Here is a 7,516-nt window from a genome sequence, read left to right on the forward strand (position 1 = left end):
AAGTGATACATACACAAAGAACATCGTCTGTAAGAAAGTTTTAGGTACGATAACCTTATATACATATATTTCATAGTTACACAGTTAATTAACTCTTTACAGATGGTGCAGTCCTACCAACATTACACCGCTTCAAATTTCAGGTTTAGAATACACAAACACACCTATGCAAAGATAATCGATTCATCATCAACCCACACTACTCAATGGGTTAATGTCATATTCATGATAATTCTTTGAGTCCCTCAATCCTCTCCCATTAATAACGGCATTTGACCCAACATTTTACACACTAAAAACATGAGGAAAATGGGGAAGACAAACACTCTATGCTCTCTTCTCTTGTCTCTTTTATTATTTTTTATGGTTTAATGTTTAAGTTTCTTGTTTGTTGACATTGTATTGCATTTTAATATTTTGTTATTATTATCATTCAGAATTTATAGTACTTTGATGCTTCATATTCAGCTGATACTGTCCTTCTGATTTTTCCAGATAAATATCCTACAAATTATTAAATGCATGCATCATTTAAATCTTTATTGTTTTACGAGTTCAAAAATAACTCATGCACTCATGAGAAGAGTGTTTAACGCAATATACACTTCTATAATACTGCATGACAAGAGTGCTTTACAAAATCTCTCTCTCTCTCTCTCTCTCTCTCTCTCTCTCTATATATATATATATATATATATATATATATATATATATATATTGTAATTTTTTACTAAGGCCTCATTTGTTTGCACTTAATAGAGGTTTGAATCTTAATCATTTAATGGGCTGAATCTGAATGATTAAGTACATTTGTTTCTTTTTTCAAAAGTCTCTTAATGGATATGAAAAGGTCTGAATGGATTAGATCTGCAAGAGAGTCTTAAAAACATTCAGACTTATTTAATAAGTGTCACGCCCCGAGCCTACATCCTGGACGTGGCCGGCACTCGAAGACCATTGCTAGCCCCCAAGCGAACCCTTGGCCTGACTTTCTTAACTCAGCGGAAACCTAACTCAGCAGAATAACTCCATGCAATGAAAGGTCATAAAACAACCCAACTGATAAATATCTGGCCAAAAAGGCAACTCGAGTCTCAAAATAGAATATTTACATATATACATAGATGAGAGACTCAACATTAATTGAGTGACTGTCTATGAAGCCTCTGTAATACTGAGATGGAGGTTGGGACAGACCCCACAACATCCTAATAAAGCAAAACTAAGAGAGCAAAATAACCGAGTCCTCCGGAATGCAAAGAGGCTCACCACTGACTCTGGAGTGCTCAACTGGACCAACGGCGTGCTGGATGCTGATCCTGGGTACCTGCGTCTGCATCATAATAAGATGTAGGCCAACTGACATCAGTACATGGAATGTACGAGTATGCGAGCTGGACAACTAAACAACAACTTAAGCTTGAAAGGGATACAAAAGAGAACTTACCTCGGCTCTATTCAACTCATGAATAACTGAACTCAATATAAAGCAATGAGACACATGCAATATATATAAAGCTTGCAAAACTATTTAAAACATGACGTCAAAATCATATTTATAATACCATGAAAATACCATGCTTTGTCTCAAAGTCTACTTATGCAATGCATGAATGAAGTCCCATACCCCATCCATACTAAGCAGAACTCCTCAAGGAACCATGCAATTTCTACTGTGGGAGTTTCTCTAACCGATAGCCACCACTACATGCTTAAGTAGTGACACAACGTTTTACCTCACGTTGCCCAAGGACCATCCTATACCTTGCCGTGATATAGGATCTTACTTTAACTTTAACTTAGTGGATCCACTAGCTTAACTTTACGTGATCATCTAAAAAGTATGACCCGTCAAATCCCATGTTTGGCTACATGGTTCTTATGGAGAGTTGGGTTAATATGAACTCGTGTCCCCAATTCGGTGCTCAAGACTACTCCCAAAAATACTTTAGCTCATTAGTGTTTTAAACACAGCTTTCTTTAGTTGAGATAATTACTCAAAACTTAGCCCAAAGGCTCTTGAAAACTCTTTCTAAAAAGAACATCTCAAAACCATAATTTAATATGATCATTGATGACTAGGGATATTCATACTGCTTAAACATTGATGGTATATCTAGAGACCATGTTGTTTAAACATTGATGACATACTCGATTTGTCATACTAATCATGTTTTAGAAACTCTTTTGCAAAACTCATCTTTTTCTTAAAAAGAGATAGTATTCAAATTGCTCAAAACTCCTTTGGAAATCTTAGTTTCCTCTCATCTTAAATGTGAAAACATTTATAAACTTCTTTGGAAATACTTAGTTCCCTAATAACTTTTGAGAAATGAACTTGACTTTTTACTCGTGGCTTAACTTGAAACTCTATACTCTTTACTTAACTTGAAACTCTATACTTAACTTGAAACTCTATGCTCTTTACTCAACTTGAAACTCTATGCTCTTTACTCAACTTGAAACTTGAGCCTTAAAATGAAGTTAAAACGTTCAACAAAGACTCTTGAAAAACTTTAAAGACTTGCTTTGACTTACTTCTTAACTTCTAGACTTGACTTCTAACTTCACTTGACTTTGATCCGAACTCGCCTTGAATTGGATTATGGATTCAAGGTATATGGTCTCACATTTATGGATGGGTTCTTGACGTTTAGACGTATCTTGGAGTGTTGGAAACAACTATGAAGCATAGGTATAATGCCAAGGAACATGCATGAAAAGGTGGGGAATGAATGGGAAAGGTTGGCGTCCTTGGCGCTCTGAGAGGCATGGCGCGCCAGACCACAAAGCTCAAAAGGGTCCTGCTGGCGCTCTGCTAGGCGCGCCGCCCCAAGGGCTGGGCTTCAGAGCCCCTTTTGGGGCCCGCTGGCTGGCGCGACGCCCCAGTCCTCTTCCCCGAAAATTCAACTTTTCTCCTTCATTTTTCCAACTCTAAACCTCCTTAACTTCAATGGATCCAGCCCCAAACACTTAGAATCATAAACCCCTCAACATACAATAGATTTCAACTCAGAACACAACCGGAAACATGTCCCAAATCAACAAGAAACTTCAACAACAAAACCACAACTTCAACAACCACAACCACAAACTTAACAACACAATCAATCTTTTCTTGGAATTTAAAACGAGTTTGGCGTGTAGGGAAATGAACCAACCAAACACTATGAACTCACATACCTTAATAGGGATCACCCCCGACGAAATCCACGACGATCTTGACGAATCCTTGCTTCTTCTTCTCTTTTCTCCTCTTCTCTCAAGAACCCTAACTCTCACTCTCACTCTTTTAAAAAGGGAAAAAATGATCTAAAAATCAGTCTAAATCCCTAATATAACCAAAAGAATTGGTTAGGGAAAAGACCAAAATACCCTTAAAATTTTCGGACTAATTTCCCTGCCAACTGCCCAACTTCCATAGGGCATAACTCACTTATACGAACTTGGAATTGAGCAAACTCGGTGGAGTTGAAAAGATCATTCCACGAGCTTCGCAAAAATAACTGGAACTACACCTCATTCATCCTGAGCTAGGAGTTATGACTGTTCAAAGTTGGCCAAAAATTCATTTTTTTTCCATACTAGACAAATTTCCAGATTTTTTGAATTCTTTCCAAGAATGACTATTTCGACTTCTAAGCCTCTTCATAGATATTTCAAATTGCCGGATGTTACAATAAGTTATAAAATAATTTTGTATCACCTCTCTTGGTCTTTGCGTGACTTTTGCTTTCACAACTACGAACTTTCTTCCTCTTTTTTCTCAATCAAACACAAATTTTTTCCTCTTGAATTGGTAAGTTTTCATAATCTTTACAAGTATTTTTTTATATTAATAATTTTCTTAGGATGTATTGATGTTTATCAAGAACACTTGTTGCAACAATATTTTTAGTGTATTGATGTTCATCAAGTTTTTTGAGTGAAAAAAATACTATCCATAATTAAAATAATAACTATGTTTACATATTTGAGATCTCTTATTAGAATTTTGTCTTAGGCCAATAATTTTATTGAGGGTCTTTGATCTAATTAGCTAAAATATATGTTAGGCTGATAATGTGATACCTTATGTATTATTTTTTCGACTAGTACCTATCATACTTATTGAACGTTTTGATATTATATTGTGCCTATAAAATATTTTTTATTTGTGATTTTTTTTTATGTTGTGCTTGATGATTATGATATTTTTTTAACAAAAAAGTAATATCTTTTGTTGAAATGAAATTTTTATTACATTTTATTAATATAATGTTTGATTTCATATGAACATTCAAATATTGAAAACAAACAATCTTAATCATTCAGTGATCCGATTTAGAGACCACATCTTAATATTCATATGTGTATTCAGATCTAAACACCTACATCTTAATTCAAATCTTAATATTCATTTGTGTATTCAAATTCAGATGTCTTAATGGAAACAAATAAGGCATAAGAGTTGTCAATTAACTCTCTTTGGACAAGTATAGATTTTCCCCATGGATCTTGGGGGGACCAACGATCAACAAAATATTTAGAACTTATTGTCTACCATGCCAAGTTCCAACTTGCGACAAATTGAGAATCAATGTGATCTACATAACCACATAGTTCGAGTTAAAAATAATGATTTCAGTTGAACTCACAAAATCCAACCTAGATTTGGCTCGGATTCCAACCATGTCAAACTACTTTCTCCTTGAGATATCATTAGCAAATACCTTAAATTAGAAGAGTATGCGTGGACCAAAAGGTGCACTCCTCAGTGGCAGATGATTTTGAACATTAGAAGTTGAAGGACTAGAGGAGAAATAATTACCTAATACTAGCATATGACTTAATTATGCTGCTCAGACTCTTTAAAAATGTCAATGGCTATGTGTCGTGTTCTTCAAAAGTAGTGTAATTTTGGAGAATACAACGCATGTGCAACATCAAAAGTGCAAAATCTGTACAACATAGCATATGATTACTTCAAACGTAAAGTGGACTTCAATTAATTAAGTACCTGTTGTTTAAGTTGAGTAGCTTTGCCAGAAAGAAGAGCACATGAACTTCCTGGCTGATCTTCCTTTATCTTATTATATCAATTATAATTGCATTTTTCATTATAGTTTGTCTAAAAACAATATAATCCATAAAACAACTACTAATACACGTAACTCAGTCCCAAATCAGTTAGGATCGTGACTAAAACATAAAGTAGATTTCAATTGTACCTGTTGGTTATGTTGAGTAGCTTTACCTGAAAGAAGAGGAATGGTTAAACTTCCTGGATGTGTATCTCCCCTCTTCAGATCAACAACATCGTTAACTATGGATGGATCTTGAAAACGATCAACATTAGCATTATTTTGCGAACTTCCTCGTCTTCCTCTTCCTCTACCTCTACCTCTACCTCATCCGCTTCAAGTACTACTACTCGAGATGTTGTATTGATTCGAAACTTGATCATCATCAACAAGTAGTGTAGTATTTACAATGGAAGAAATTGATTTATGCTTTCTCCTTGAACTTGTAGCAACAACAACAGGAGGATGAGGAGGAGGAGGAGGCCATTGTGGAGTATCAAAGAGCATGTCAACACTTTTATTGATACCAATACCCTCACGAACTAACTTTTTGTGTTCGCCTTTTTTGGATTTTTCGGTTAGTCCAGTTCAATAATTTCTCTTCTTTTACTTGACACTATGTCTCTGATCCCTTGCACTTGGTGATCAGGCCTGGAATTTAGCATTATATAAGGTTATATTAATACTTACTTTTTACACACATGTATATAAAAGGAAAGAAATTACAGTTCTGTCTACTTATTCGACATAAAGTAAGTATATAGAACTATAATTTTTTTTCCTTCTATATATATGTGTGTGAAAAGTAAGTATTGACAAAACATTATATAATGCAAAATTTCTGGCCTGATCACCAAGTGCAAGGGATCAAAGACATGGTGTCAAGTAAAAGAAGAGAATTTATTGAGCGTGAACTAATCGAAAAATCCAAAAAGGCGAACTCAAAAAGTTAGCTCGTGAGGATAGTGATATCTTAAAGTGTTGACATGCTCATTGATACTCCACAATTGCCTCCTCCTCCTCGTCCTTCTCCTGTTGTTGTTGCTACAAGTTCAAGGAGAAAGCAGAAATCAATTTCTTCCATCGCAAATACTACACTACTTGTTGATGATGATCATGTTTCAAATTAACACAACATCTCAAGTAGTAGTACTGGAAGGGGATGAGGTAGAGGAAGAGGAAGCAGAGGAAGTTCGCAAAATAATGCTAATGTTGATCGTTTTCAAGATCCATCTAGATTTAATGATGTTGTTGATCTGAATAGGGGAGATACGCATCCAGGAAGTTTAACCATTCCTCTTCTTTTGGGCAAAGCTACTCAACATAACCAACAGGTACAATTGAATCTACTTTATGTTTTAGTCACGATCCTAATTTATTTGGGACTGAGGCGCATGTATTAGTAGTTGTTCTATGGATTTTAATTTTTTAGATAAACTATAATGAAAAATGCAATTATAATTGATATAATAAGATAATGGAAGCTCAGCCAGGAAGTTCAAGTGCTCCTCTTCTTTCAGGCAAAGCTATTCAACTCAAACAACATGTACTTAATTAATTGAAATCCACTTTACGTTTTAAGTAATCATATGCTAAGTTGTACAAATTTTTCACTTTTGATGTTGCACATGTGTCGTATTCTCCAAAATTACACTACTTTTGGAGAACACGACACACATCCATTGACATTTTTAAAGAGTCCGAGTAGCATAATTAAGTCATATGCTAGTATTAGGTAATTATTTCTTCTCTAGTCAACTTCTAATGTTCAAAATCGTCTGCCACTGAGAAGTGTACCTTTTGGTCCATTCATACTCTTCTAATTAAAGGTATTTTCTAATGATATCTCAAGGAGAAATTAGTTTGACATGGTTGGAATCCGAGCCAAATCTAGGTTGAGTTTTGTTAGTTCAACTGAAATCATTATTTTTAACTTGGACTATGTGTTTATGTAGATCACACTGATTCTCAATTTTTCGCAACTTGGAACTTGGCATGGCAGACAATAAGTTCTAAATATTTTGTTGACTGTTGGACCCCCAAGATCCATGGGGAAAATCCATACTTGTCCAAAGAGAGTCAATTGACAACTCTTAGTTAAAAATTAGACTATGTAGATTGATTAATCATTATATATATATATTCATTAATCTAACCGCAACTGACAAGGCGGAATGTAGACTCCCTTCACATAGTGGACGACTAGACTCTTCTATGTGATCATAGAAGCATCTTGCTTCTTCATTAGGAGCTTCATCAAAATATTGTTCGGGTTCCATCCCACCTTGAACCTTGAAAGCATCATTGATCATTTGATGAATCCTATTATGTTCAACCTTATTATCATGGTCAACCCTAATTTGGCCATGTGGTGCAAGCATATTATATTCATCTATGGGCATCGAATTATAAAAACATATCATTTAATCTATCACTTTCTTCATGATCAACTC

This window comes from Solanum stenotomum, chromosome 5 (genome assembly GCF_019186545.1).
Source record: "Solanum stenotomum isolate F172 chromosome 5, ASM1918654v1, whole genome shotgun sequence".
Taxonomy (NCBI): Eukaryota; Viridiplantae; Streptophyta; class Magnoliopsida; order Solanales; family Solanaceae; genus Solanum; species Solanum stenotomum.